The 15,901-nt window shown below is 33.3% G+C and overlaps 1 protein-coding gene and 1 pseudogene across 2 annotated transcripts in view; one reads left to right on the plus strand and one right to left on the minus strand.

Annotated features, from left to right (window-relative positions):
• Positions 1 to 15,901, plus strand: part of LOC145259121 (nucleolar protein 4-like) — a 1,685,616-nt gene that overhangs the window by 737,457 nt on the left and 932,258 nt on the right. The gene's annotated exons all lie outside the window — the stretch shown is intronic.
• LOC145263745 (5S ribosomal RNA) lies at positions 10,390 to 10,506 on the minus strand (annotated as a pseudogene).

Raw genomic sequence — 15,901 nt, forward strand, 5'->3', positions numbered from 1 at the left:
TTGAACACCCCGAGGGCACAACGACTGTGTCGACTTTAGACACTGTTATTTCCTGTCGTCTCAGCTTCTCCCGGTCGCTGTTGTCAAAGCTGCTGCAACTACTTCTTCCACTGCTTGCACTACTGGGTCCTTTTTCTTGTTGGATACGAATCGCCTAGTCAGTCCGTTGGTTGTACATTACCGATTGCGTTGCTGTTGCGTGGTTCGGCAACTAAGTCCAAGTGTAAAGAATACATGTGATACTTTGTTTTCAAATAGATGGTTAAAATGCAATATATCTATAAATGATGAGGCCTGTTTTATGTTAGTAAACAACTTTGAAGAAAGAATGTGTTCCTGGAGACAAGAATAACAATGGGTCTAAGTAAACTAAAGAGAGACTTCCTTCAATCTATAATTAACGTCAATATATATATATATATATATATATATATATATTCTGTATCTAGCCACTAGTGTTTCATGCTGACGCAATTATCAGTGTAGAATGACAATTGCTGCCAGTCGGAAGATTCCAACCTATCTACTCAAGTTGCTAAGAATCTATCTTGGGGCCAGCAGACAATTGCCACGAGAATGAAAGAAGTTAAGAACTAATAAACGCTCAATTCGAGCGCAAACATTAGACAATCTATAGTGTTCGAACGAGAGGAAGTCGTGAACGCTGCACAAACGCTGCCTGCTTCGTAGTTTATGCTTTCCAGATTCTAAAAGGGACTTAATAATTATAATTATATAATTATTGTTCTTTTCTCCCTACGTATATGTATATGTGTGTGTTTGTGTGTATTTCCATTCCATCACGAAAAGTTACGTAAACCAAGAATTTTTCTAGCCTGGAATGGATTCTATTCTAAGATGCCTTTCCTTGGAGTAAATTTGAAAAAAAACCTATTCACTCTGTAAAAAAAAGTAAACGCTGCTTGATTTTATTTTTAATTTGTGGAATACAAAACTTAAATAAATAATTACATATGAAAAATGGAATTACTGATGTAATTCTATGATTTCATACGAATAATTTATTAGCGTTTCTAGTTTAAAGCGATTACGAACACTGGCGAGATAATTTCTTGACCATGGGTTACCAAGAGTTGAAATATACACCGTATTAATTATTTACTGGCAGGTTTCTCAGGCATCATTATCACTGAAAATAGTAACCAATTATGTTTCCCTTGAATCTGAATGACAATTCTGTCCATATTCGCAGCACATTTCGCCGCGTTTGATATGCGTTTCCAGTTATTTAGCATTATTGAAACAGTTGTTTAGCATTGTGTTTTCTGACATCGATCCTTGGTTTTGGAACACAAAATGTTTCTTCTAACCACCACCACCCACAAAAAATAAAGGGTAAACATTTATTGCGAGAATCTTAAGTGACTTAACTGTTTGATTTAATGTTTAATAATACTAAAAAATGTAATATAAAAAAGAACAATAACGTTATAGTTGTTCATCTTCCACTAAGCGAAATGAGTTTTTGACACAAGAAATAAATGATATAAGTGAACTATGAAAATACGAAGTTCGTTCAATAAGTTTCCAGACTTTTCTCATATGAGCACTTTTATTGGTAGTATACACGCGACACTCTAGTCCACTTTTAAATAATCTTCGATTGCAATGCACTTATTTTACCGTTCGAATAACTTCTGGAAGGCCCTATGGAAGTTCTCTTGTGTGAGCGTCCCAATCTTTGTCATTTCCTAGATTTCTTAAACTTAGGGAATAATCAAAAGACATAGGAAGCAAAATCTGAATCATAGGAAGGGTGAGGAACTGTCTTGATGCCCATCCTGGTCAAATAGTATGTGACAAGGATGAATATATAATTTAATTATCTCCTCATTAAAAAATACATCGGTGGTAATGGTTGTATAAATTACGTTTAGAAAAAAAAACATATACATTCATCTATATCTATACTCCTATAAATTCGGTTTTCTTTTGTGTATATCGATATTCATATTAAAAACCCTCTTTTCTATTTATTTAAAAAGAAAATACAATTTTCTTATATCTCGTTTGTGAAATTGTATTCACTAGCAAACGATCTAGCTAATTTGCATATTCTTTTAAACATTCATTTCAATTAATTCCCTATTAGTTGCTTACGTTTTTTAATGGGATAATCATCTTTAGTTAACTATTACCTGTAATTATATTCATGCAGATAGTCTACATGATTTATACTTGCAAAATATTTGCGAAAAAAGTTTATAGTAAACACAAAATTGTTTCCATATATATTTATGCATACGTATATATGTTTGTTAAACAAATCTATCTATCTCTAAATATATAAAAGTGAACATGTGTGTTTGGGTGTGTGTGTTTGTGTACATTTCCCTACGCAATAACTCTGTCAAAATATATAGACTAGAAATTTGATATACAGGGTACTGAGATTTGGGAAAATCGATGTGATCGTTTTTTGGCCAGAAATTTGGCGATAAAGGGGTCAAAGTTCAACGATTTGACCTTTGAAAACTCTATCAAACTCCTCCGACCATTTTGGGTCTACGCACTTGCAATTTTAGATATAGGTTCCTTGGGCATGGATCTAACTTAATAAATTGATTTGAGCCCGAAACCATAAATTTTAAGGGATCATAATAGGGATCAAAGGTTAAAAAATGACCTCTGTGGTCTCTTCAAAATTACTCAGATAATTTCTGGTCTAAATATTTGAAATTTTACATAAAGGGTATTCGGAGTTAAGGCAATTTTTTTTATCAGTTTGAGTCAAAAAATTTTTAGTTACCAATATATAAATTTATGTATGTATGTCTGTTTGCATATCTGCCTTAAACATTAAATAGAGGCGACGGATTTTACCAAGATCAGAATCGTTTCAAAGTTCGACCTTTCATACGACAAATATCGAAAAATTGGCTAAAAACATGAATATCTTCCCCTTCAATTAGGCACTTTTCTACAGGGGGTGGGCCACTTTTTTCGCCGATATTTTTTTAAGTTATCCTCTCGTTTAGATTGTCTAGCCTTAAATTGAAAAAAAAATGTCGCTTCCGGTTTGGTGATGGTCGTAACAGCATAAACGTTAGGTGTTACCCCGTTCTTTTCCTCCTTTGCGGTACGGGTTCGAGCCTGCCTTCCTATTACCATTTTTTTTGTTGCTCAACATACACATCCAAACACCCGGGCAACGCCGGGCTGAAATGCTAGTAATTATATAAAGTTAATATTGTTATTGTTTTTTATTAGTGATGGTAGCGACTTAGGACCATCGTGTTCGTGTTGAAATTCACTTAAAAAGTGGTTTAGAATTTCCTACTTTGTACACGAGTATTTGCATTACGTCGACACTGTTGACAACTACCCACCCACACACACATGCTACAAATTGTACGTACATAAATAATCCCCGTCCATAGATAACATTCTAACTAGAAAGCATTAGTATAGCATTTCTAGGCGAAAATCGAATCCTTAACTACATCGTTTGTGGTATAGCTTGTAACGATTGGTCTACCATTCCCATGATTGCAAATCAGCAAGAGGTGCGCGTTCATAGTTAACTTTTTTCTTTTTTTAAATTACATTTTCACCCCAAACAAGGCACATTGCCACTTTGGTGTAGGGGGCTACTATCAAGGGAAACAACTACTGGGGTACTATGTAGGGATTTGGGCAGCAAGATCTTGGTTCCCGTTGCACTTGAACTTCTGCATGTCAGTACAGTTGGGAAAGCAGTGACCTAGAATGGAATTCAGAAGTCTAGCGGTTCTGGGAAAGAAACTACCGGAGTAGAAAGATCTTTTACATCTAGGGATCTCTACAGTGTGGGAGTGGGATTTTGCAGCTTGTCGGGTCTGTCGAGGGTGTTCACGTCGTGGGGGCACAAGTGTTTGCAGTTCATTAGAGCATTCACCATTAAAATACTTGTAGAACAGGCAGAGGGATACAACGTTTCGTCGATGGGACAGAGGCTGAAGCTTAGATGCCAGTTTAGGGCCTATCAGAATAGCGACTCTCTTTTGAACCCTGTCAAAGAGCGAGAGACTAGTAGCCGATGCACCAGCCCAAATATGACAGCAATACTCCATACATCGGCGAATGGTTGTCTTATAGAGGTGCAGGATACTTTTGGGTGTTAATAGTTTTCTAGCACGGTAGAGAGAGCCCACCTTCCTTGCAGCGGCCCTGGCAATGCCCTCGATGTAATTGTACCAACTCATGTTTCCTGTGAACGTTAGGCCAAGGAGCTTGAAAGACGTACTCTCAGATAAAGAGTCGTTGGCCATTGCTATAGGTGGTAGAGAAGGTTTCTTGTAATTATTGAATGAAACCAGTTAACTTTTATGTTCTTAAAAATATACAAGCATGTATTTATGCACTTATATATATTTATAGAAGTACATATTTATACACATTTATTTGCATATGTATACAATATATAAGCATACATAAAATATATACATGTACATACACGTATGATGTAATACAATTCATGGAAAATCATACCACGGTTCCAATAGTCAATATCAACACCTAATCTATGTACGATTGTTGCTAACATATCGGAATATAGCATATTCATCAGCCCAGAGATTTGACAACAAATTGAACGTTTAAAAGTAGTTATAACTTGAAATTTTACATAAAGAGAAATAATTAGAATTTTCATAGAAAATATGCGTGATGGGTATATGCGTGTAAGTAAAGATGTGCAAATAAAAAAATGGGTACTATATATATATATATATATATATATATATATATATATATATACACTATTATATAAAAATCCCTTTGTGTATGTGTTTCTTTCCTCATAGGCTCAGCCGTTTCGGAACCCATCTTTTGCACATTTCTCACAATGCTAATTTATATTTCTTGCAATGTCCGTAGATATGTTTTCAACACAAATTCGCCGGATAACTATCGAAAATAAAAAAAACGATCCCATCTTAAAAGTAATCTTTCTTTTTTTATATATAAAAATCTTTTTACAGGGGAATATTTTACTTTTCACCGCGATAACCTTAACGGTGTAATGTAAAATATCCGTCTGCAAATATTTTTCTTTTGTATTTATTAGAGAAGAAAGAAAAACTAATTTTAAGATCGTCAACCCCAAATATAGACGGAATTTATTAAACGACATTATTTTTATTCATTTATTTATTTTTGCGACTTAATCAACCGGATAAGTTATTCCTCGTAATATATAATGTTCAATAGTATTAATACTATAATATAGGCACCGCCAAAAATGGCCGAAAAATCAAGTTGTTTTTTTTTTAAACGAAATTACATTTATTAAGATCCATTATTTGTGAGTAACTTTTTTTTTCCAGAAAGATAAAACCCTGAATTTTATCATATAGAAAACAGAATAATGTAAAACTTTTTCTAATATTTTTAATTAAACTTGAAATGTTAAATTTTCCCAAAAAGTTAACAATTGACATTTTTTGTCTTGCACAAAAAACGTGCATAAATATAAATTTAAAAAAAAGGTTTTTGAAATAATTAATTTATTTGGTGTCTAACTAAGATTTAGGATGATTTTCTATGAGAATATGCAAAAATATTATAATATAAGTACCTGGGTTTCAAATAATTCCACTTATTCATATAGACAACCAGTTACTTCGCGTCGATCTAGAGTCTAGATCGACAATGTTTACGTTTGTATTTGATAAAAAGCAAACTATGGAAGACCAAACAGGCCAAAAAAAAACTTATTTTTCAGTGACGAAAATTTCAATGTATTATTAAGGCTGAGGCTGGCTAGTACCAGATTGGTGACCATTTGTATGGGTTTGGTTTTTAATGTGTATGTGTGTGGGGGCAGGCTCCCCAAAATGGGGGGGGGGCAATTTAAAGCAGAATAAAAAAAAATATTTCAGCGCGTTTGGTTCACCGTAGTCGAAAGGCGGCAAACGTTTTCAAACGGGATCGAAAAAATGATGCTATTTTTAACACAAAGGGCACAATATTTATCGATTTTTTTTGTATCGATTCTTCAAAGCATGCCCTGTTTAATAATGGTCATGCATTATTCGGCTCGCTAAAAAAAATTGTTATTTTATTTATCAAAGATTTTAAAATGGCTTTTTTCGTATAAATATTTTTTTTTTGTTTGGTTAACTTAAATTAATTATTTTACTTAACATATTCACCAAATTTCACACTTCAAAACTCAAAAGCGGGATAATTAAACACAATCGAAGTGCTGATATTCAGACGTCAAAATAAGGTATGCAAACAATTTTTTTTTAATCTATAATTCTGTCCCTTAAAACAACACAATATGTTGTGTTCAGTTTCAGATGATTATTTTAAGCATATTTGTACCCCCTCAAAACAAAGGGGGTTTTGTAAGCAATATATATATATATATAAATATCGTTTATGAAAAATAAGTACACTGTTATAAAGTTCATTCTTCTCTTAATAATCGCTGAAAATTTCGTATTGATCGGATAATTACCTAATTTTTGGTAGATTTTTAAAAAGACGGTCCGTCAAAAAGTACTTACCTGCCCCCACCCCCAGTTTTGGCGGTGCCTACTATAATAGATACGCAATGTGTATAAATTAAAATATAATGTTTAAGAGTGTTGTACGACGGGGAAGTCCTAGTGTCCAGCTAGTATTTATGTGTGTGTGTGTGTGTGTGTGTATGTGTATAGCTGGTTATAATGATGTGTTTTAATGTATAAAAAACATTTTCGCATTAAAATCACTATACTTAATTTGATCGTTTATCGATGCTTTTGCTCCCACTGTAACTCCGCCGGCGAAGTTATCGAAAGAAGATCAAACTAATCTATAATGTTGATCCGTCTATGAAAAAACCTGAAAACGTATGGGATCGTTTTTTTTTTTCTTTTTTTTAACACTGAATTTACTTTTCTACGCTTAACGGACTGAAAGTTGTTTACGAACACCAAACAGGTGAGTGTCTCTCACATATATATATATATATATATATATATATATATATATATATATATATATATATATATATATATGCGTCATGATTGTGATAAATATCGATCTAGTTGTATTTATTGCCTTTGTTTATTAGTATTAGAGTCTCCTTACGCCTGTAATATCCATGGACTTCTTGGCACGCACACACATACACACACAATCTTTATTGACGTGAACAAATCTGACTCACAAGTTAAAAATAACTACACGAAAAAGCAACCCGTAATCAATGTCTCTTTAACAGCAAGTAATGTTATCACATTAAACTTCTGGTAGAACAATCAAGATTAGCTTAACTTGAACTACTGTAATAAATCGAGCTCTCACCGAGTGCCCCACACAATTGTTCTTGTGCCACTTAAATAATATTGCTATAAGTGACATCAACACGGTAATTTATATCTAAAAGATGTTACTTATCTACTCAAGGAAGTCTTTAATAGCCTATTCTCGTGTACCTTTCTCTAGCTCTCCTAAACTTTAGTCCAGTCAAATAAGAATAAACCAGCGACATCATAGACGTATATTCAGTGTGACATTTAACGCATGTTATTATTTTTAAACTGATAGCAAATATAAAGTATGAATTTTAAGCAAATATAAAAAGGATGCATTTTATGCAAATATAAAAAGGATGCATTTTAAGCAAATATAAAATATGCATTTAAGCAAATATAAAAAGTATGCCTGTTAAGCAAATATAAAAAGTATGAATTTTAAGCAAATATAAAAAGTATGAATTTTAAGCAAATATAAAAAGTATGCATTTTAAGCAAGTATAAAGTATGAATTTTAAGCAAATATAAAAAGTATGCATTTTAAGCAAATATAAAAAGTATGCATTTTAAGCAAATATAAAAAGTATGCATTTTAAGCAAATATAAAGTATGAATTTTAAGCAAATATAAAGTATGAATTTTAAGCAAATATAAAGTATGAATTTTAAGCAAATATAAAGCATGAATTTTTAGCAAATATAAAGCATGAATTTTAAGCAAATATAAAAAGTATGAATTTTAAGTTCCAAATTATAAACAGTAAATATGTTTTAATTTTTTAAAACCTTATAAATGTAAGTTATATTTTTAATCTGTTTAAAATTTAAATTTATAAGGTTTAAATATTATTTTTTTTTATTTTAAACACAAAAATATACATTAAGCTAAGTTATTTATAACTTGCAACATGCCGCCATTATCGACGAAATGTATACACACGGGATGATAACGCTTTAAATCTATTTTAAACACCCCTCTTTAATTATCTTTCGTGCCTCAGCCATTCCGCTGCCGAAAATACTATTTTTGCTTTCTTACCATCCCATCCTGCTATGTCATGGTAAACTTAAATGGTAGATAAAATCACTTTCAAACAAGAATGTAAGACGAAGATAGCAAAGAGGAGTGTCGTATTAAACCAACATGTGAATCCAATGTCGATAATTTGCAAATATTCTAATTTCGACGTGCGATTTTTATGAAAATAAATATTGACTTTCTTTGCAGATGTCGCTTTATACCAGAGCATTAAACGATGCATTACAGGCGAGGGGTTAAGAATTTCATGATATTGGGCGAGATTCTCCGATTACCTACGTAGCTCAATGCACTCTCACTCATACCGTACACTTTATGATCTTTTTAAAAATTCAAATCCATAATACAAATAATAATTATGAATTTTGGAACACAATTAGTATAGGTTATGAGTTTTTCATGTAACCTATGTTTAGTTTAATTTAGTTTTATACAAAGACATTAAAAAGACGATAGAAACCGTTGTTACAAATTCAGATGATTCTGAATTTGGAGTAGTTTTAACACACCAGTTATTAATATGCTACAAGGTTGAGTATCTTTCTGGTATTGTACATAATTTTACATATATAATATAGACACAGACTCTCATTTCAAAATTCAAATATTTCGGATTCGCATTAGATATTATTCGGAGTTATTATATATTACTGCTTCTAGAATCTGAATCACGTAATGGATTTTGATCTAAATAGAACAAGTATTATATTTGATAGCATTAAATATTTTAGTCCTTGAACAAAGCAATATAGCTGCAGGCAGTAGAGCTTAATTGTTGAATAATAATTGAATATATAATATTACGCGTGAAACGTGTGATTGGGACAAAATAAACTACATACTTGAGTGATGAAGCGAAACATAAGGATCTACAACAAATAATAAAATGAAAATATCTAATTTTTATAACTAATAGATTAAAGTAAAATAGATTAAAGCGAATTGCCTGAACATGCAAGAAAAGTGGTCGGGGTTTCCGTGTATTAAAAATAAAGAAGCACAGATGTGCGAATCATTGATTGATACTTCAAATTGTCATATCTCTCGTATAATTTTACTTCGATATATTGTTAAAATTTCCGACGGAAATTAAAGACTATTAGAAAATAATAATTTACGATTTCTATCGTTACATATTTTAACTACATATCTAACATATGCTTTAAAATCTATTAAAATTCACTATAGTCACTAATAATCTCTATAGACGAACGATTAATAATTTTGAATTAGGTACATGGATATTTAAAAATTATATTTTCCTTTTTGAAAGGTTTTTAAGTCTTTCAAAATACTCTCTCCTCTGAAAATTAGCTGAACAGCAAGGAAGGACTCGTTGTACAATGGTTAGAGCAATTGGAAAACTCAATTGTGAAAATGATATTCTCTTGAAGATTAATTCCTCAATGAGACTGACCGAAAAATTCAATTCCGATTTACTTAGAACATCAATCCAGCCATGGTCGACGGAACAAGAGCATGCTACCCCCGTGAAGTAAATAAAGGTTTCCGTTCTGAATTCCGTCTAAATTCCCAAATACAACCGAAAAATTCTTTAGTTGGACAAGACACACATGAAAAGAGTCGGGGGTGATATCGAGCGAAATGTTGTGAAAATGGCAATCATGATGGGAACAGTTGTCCAAAGAATCCAAATAATACGAAGCTAAACAGGGTTGATAGGCAGTAAATTAATATGTCACCTGTATTTATATATAAACTAAATTTATTTTGCTAGAGAACCCTAGAGAAAAAAAAAAAACACGAAAGAATTAAGAGATGGAAACTATAATATAGTTTTCCTCTTTAAAGTCTTTCTCGATCCCTCTCCCTTTCCCTCTCGCTCTCTTTCGCCCTCTCTTGCACACATCCGCGCCACTCACGGTCGTACACACACACACACACACACACACACACACACACAGTAAGACTTCCTTCAGTCTTGACAGACTATGGATACCCACTGTAAGGGTGCCTGCGCGTGAAATTTGTGTGACAAGAGTTGCGCCATCTCCAACCACGCCTGAGTCAACATTGTTGCATACCAGTGGCAAGTTGAGGTACAAGACGACTGGAAACAAATGCCGAGATAAACGGAGAGCACATACAGCGCCTAGAATTCCCAAATGGTCACCCATCTGGTATTAGCCAGGCTCAACGTTGCTTAACTTCGGTGATCTGACGAGAACCAGTGTGTCAACGTGATTATGCCGCACACACACACACACACACATAAATTCGCACGGTCATGAAACATAAACAAATAAACTATACCTAACTTGTGATTGTAAATCCCTCGATTGATAAAATTGTATGATAACGTCTCGTGGGTGTGTGTTTCTTGGGTCTGTATGATATTCTTAATCAATTGATCACGTGTTTAAATGAATAGACATCATTAAGTTCGTCCCCCACCCCAAAAAATGTTAAAAATGAGATCTTAAAATATACTTTAATTACGAAATTAAAACCAGCGTAACATAATGATATATAAGCATTTTGAAAATAATAATTTCTAAATATTTAAATAAATTTTTTTACACATTAAAAAAAAGAAATTATTTAAAGTTTAAGGGGCTTTTTTATATAAAGGAGAAACATATTAGGGCCTTTTCTTTCAAAATGAAAGGAAAATCGGTCACAAATGAGGATTAGGTTGAAAAAACAGTTTTTATCAAGATCATATACGTCAGTTCAAATATAAACACATAGGAAACATTACAATGTCCTAATCATATACAAAATCACATTTAAATGCTGAAAAACATCAGCCTACATATCTGAACCTCGCGTTTTAATTTAAGGAGAGCAGGAAAGGAGTGTTGAGTTTATTTTTTGCTGCTGTGTCTCCTCTTATTTTGTCCTTGAATCATCGCATTCTAAATATACGTACGTACGTATATATATATATATATATATATATATATATATATATATATGTATATATTAATGAACATAAGTCCAGACAAGGCATGAAACCACTTGATCTAAATAGTTAAAAATATTTTTTCAAGATCCATGACTTACCAACGATAAGTGTTAGATGAAATGGATACTTTTCCAGAAAACAGCAACCCTTCCCGCTCTGCCAGAATCATTGCTCCATGAATATATATATATATATATATATATATATATATATATATATATATATGTGTGTGTGTGTGTTTGTGTACATCCTCGCTATCCATTTCTCACTCATTTTTTTCTTATAACATACCCTATTTTCCTTTCCACTGATACTTTAAAGCCGTCTCCAATTTTCACCGTTATTTATCATTTCTTTAGTTTTCTTTTTTCTCCAGAGCGTTTTTTCTTTCCTTCTTTTTAAATCATTCATTTTTGTTCTTTCCGTTGTGTTGTCGTCTCCCCCCCCTTTTTTACTGTCCATCCTTTGCTCAGCATTTATCCCCCACCACACCACACCTATTCCCGCTTTCATTTTTTTATTGACCACCTCTTTGTCCATCCAGATTCCTGTCCTTCCCCCGCTTTCTTTACTTTCTCTTCCCACTTCCCTTATACGCCCATCTACCTTCCCAGCCCTTATTCAACTTTCAAACACTCCGCCTAATCTAAGTCAACTAATGACGTACAGGATCTGCACAGCACAGCGAAGCAGATCAATGCCCCATGGTATGGCGAATTTTGACTCCGTGGCGAGCGGCCTTTTTGAAGAATCGTTTATAAAAGAGACCATCAGAGATTGGCCCCGGGCGCCCGGGTCACATGGGGCTTGGGCAATGAGGGATGGGGTGGTAAATTCAGTCGTTTCTTTTCAACTGATGAAGCCTGCATTAACAGCGTGCAGGAAGAACGCGAATGCCATCCAATAAAGAGTATAAACAGTGCCTAATAGGGTCAAACTCTGGACGGTGCTTTAATCTATAATAACGCTGCCATTTGCCGAACTTCATTATTTTCCTTGATTTTTTTTCTTATTTCTTTGACGAATTTTTTCGTCATTCTCTCTCTCTCTCTCTCTCTCTCTCTCTCTTTCTCTCTCTCTCTAAAGTATTTATAATAACATTATAACTTCCTTTTGCTTCAATGTCGGTTTATTTTCTCTCTTCTCTTTAGCTATTCGTAAAAGCGATAGCTATTGATTCTGATATACCAAGCATTTTGCCCTTGTCTGTTTGGAATACATTAACAGGTAACGTCATTAATTTTGTTCTCCTTGTAAGACAAACAGCAAATACGACGTTTTATTTTATTCTATTTGACTTTATTTTATTTTCTCTTGATAATTAAAAAAAATTAAACTAAAATAGTAATGCGTTTTAATGCAGGAATTAGAAATAATTATGGGGTTCTACCTTATTCCTATGCAAATATTATCTAAACTAGAAAGAAATGGTACAAACTAGATTACCCATCAAACTCAAATTAGACTGTCTGACTAAGAAAAAAAGTACATTTGAAAACCAGTTCAATAAACAAAATAAAGACAAAATCAATGTCTACCTATCTACATGTCAACACCTTCTAGACATATTCAAACCCAAAACGCAATAATACACGTGTACTGTTTATGTCATGTCATAACGTAAGTGTTTATTTAATATTACAACGCAGTATAGGGTTTGCGTTGCATATTTTACGGCAAATCGGCGCTAAGGTGATTTAACACTGACATACAGTATGCAAGTTTTCTAGACCTTTTTTTTACGAATTTCCCACAACTGTGCCCATCTTCCGTTCTGTGTCAATTGGGATTTTCAAATCATTCGGTTCTCTCGATTAAGCTAAAAACGAAATAAAATAAAACCTCAGCTGCACCTGTCCATCGTACTGTATATCGATACTCTATGGGTGACTGGGATTACTTCCGAACATTTATATCAGATGTACCTCTGCGTTCCAAGTTTAAAAATAACGTGTCTTCTATAGTACGAAATATGAAAGAATGATTAATTGTCAGTATATACCGACTTATAACTAGGGCTATGACAAGAGAATATTCTTATCATTGTTTTGACTCTCTTGTATATATCCGACACAGTTAAACACAGTTACTCAATCAAGAACCACAACACTCTATCTAAAACATATATAAGGTATTGATTGATATATACTCGGCAGTTAAAATAGTATAAATCATATTATCTTCTCATAGTACTACTTATAACCTCAATAAATTCTAGCAAAACCTAACAACCAACCTTGGTTTATTCGAGAATATGTCGCTGCCATTGCGCACAGAAACCACTATTTTCATTACTCAAGGAAATAGATATAATGAAACAACAGCTACAATTAGCAATGCCAGCATCCACTGTAAAAAGTAATAAAGAATGCGAGAGTTTCGTATGATCCCTATATTTCCTCCTGTGACTAAAAACGCGCTATGCGACATACAAATATATGTGCGTGATGTTGCCAAGCTTATCCAGTAAAGCAACTACGTAAATGTTCCAGTAACACAACTACGTAAATGTTGCCTTAAGAAAAAATGCTTCTTAACACACTGGTAAACTTCATCAGTGTGCCCGTATTTAAAAAATCCAATCAATTATCTTCTCACTACAGACAAATCATTGTGTGTCATAAGTAACTTGCTGGAATCTCTAATAAATATCGAGGTTGTCAAAAAAATTAAATAAGCAAATTCTGCCAAATTTTCAACATAGGTGATTACTGTACAAATAGCTGACATTCCTTAACCCATATCGTCAGCCTTCGGGCCTTGACTAGTAGTGACTCAAAATAAAGATTAAAAATACATTTTTTGTTTTTGTTTTTTGTACATGGGGGCCGCAATTTATCAAGGCTGTGGAATTACTTGGTGATGAGTTATTGCATGTACAATAATCAGTGGGATAGAATCGCAGTAATAGGTAGAATTGGAGATTTGATAACGTCTCTTCTGTGGGAGAGAGGTTGCAAGGAAGAGAAAAGGGTATGCCCCACTAACCCACGAAGTCTATTTTGTACTCTGTCAAGGCAGGATAGGCTGTTTTTAGGAGTTTCAACCCAGATGTGGCAGCAGTACTCCATCCTTGGATGTACTTGGCTTTTATACAGATAGAGAATTGCATTAGTAGTGAGATATCTTCTGGAGCGGTATCTCAGTTCAGTAAAAACAACCAACTTAGTGATGTGCAATATGGTTTCAGTTCTGCTAGATTTACAGCCGATCTCCTCACTGTAATATCACATAGAATTAATGAATTTCTCAATGAAGGCTTAATTTCTAAAGCAATAGCTCTTGATATATCAAAGGTTTGTAATAGGGTATGGCAAATAAGTTTACTTCACAGGATTGCCAGCTACATAATAGCAGGAAATTCCTTTTCAATCATAAAATCTTTTCTCTCTGATCGGCTTATAAGAGTAGTCGTCGATAGGCATAGACAAAAAGCTCTAAGTATCCACGGTGGTATCCCTCAGTGTTCTATCCTGGGTCCAACCCTCTTGCTGATCATCGTCAATGATCACTCAAATAACATTCCTTGGACATCCGTATACATTTATGCTGATGACACCTCAATGTATGGCAACCTTTCAAAGGTCGGCAATGACCAATATCTTTCAGATTCTCTCTTTTGATTTGAGTACGTGGGAAAATGTGGCTGATTAATTTTAATGCGGCTTTAATCAATATTATCTATGTTCGTCATAATCTTTCTGATCCTCATCGGGCTATAATTGAAATGAATAGCTCTCTTATTGGGGAAGAACGATGTATTGACAAGCTTCTAGAATTGATGTTCACTCCTGATCTGAAATAGAACACATACATCAAATTTGTCGGCAACATCGCTGGAAAATGGGTGAATCATAATACCTCTTCAATAATTGTACTAATACCGATGCAATCCTTATATATATATATATATATATATATATATATATATATATATATATATATATATATATAGTAATTTATAAAATATATATGGCGATTAAGCTACACTGAATATTCTGCGTTTCATCCAACTATAGGATTCGTCAGGCTTATGCGCGAATTCTGTCGTTGCTTCTTGTTTTTATATATGTTGAGGATTTCTAGTCGGCCAATCAGCTTTCTAGTATCCACCGCGCCCCTTCCTACCAGCCAATGGGCATGCATTTTATCAAACAAAGGATCTGTTTTAGAACTAGGTTAGTGGTTTTAGGTGGCCGCTCTCCTTTTTTTTATACATATAAATATACCTATGTGCACACAACAATGCACATACATATACATATATACATATATATATACATATATATACATATATGTATGTGATGTATAGGATGTACTTGGCGTTTATATATATATATATATATATATATATATATATATATATATATATATATATATAAGCTAAGTACATCCTAAAATGGAGTACTCTTGCCAAATTAGGGCAGGAGTTCAAAACTTTCTTCAAAACCTAGTACGTGATGCAGTTTTTTTTTTCTTGCAGCCTCTTTCCCATGGAAGAGACGTTGCGAGTGTGTCTATGCTATATCTATCGTTATTGTCATGACAATTGCTTGTCTGAGCTCCAATTTATGGTCCCTCTTGAAACACTTTCACAAAACACACTCAACTAGCTACAACTACTATCAAGTTTCACCTATACTCTATCTGTGCTTAAACTAAACGCAATTTCCAGGAACAAAGT

Source organism: Euprymna scolopes, chromosome 3, assembly GCF_053919585.1.
Source record: "Euprymna scolopes isolate OS-2025 chromosome 3, ASM5391958v1, whole genome shotgun sequence".
Classification (NCBI taxonomy): Eukaryota; Metazoa; Mollusca; class Cephalopoda; order Sepiida; family Sepiolidae; genus Euprymna; species Euprymna scolopes.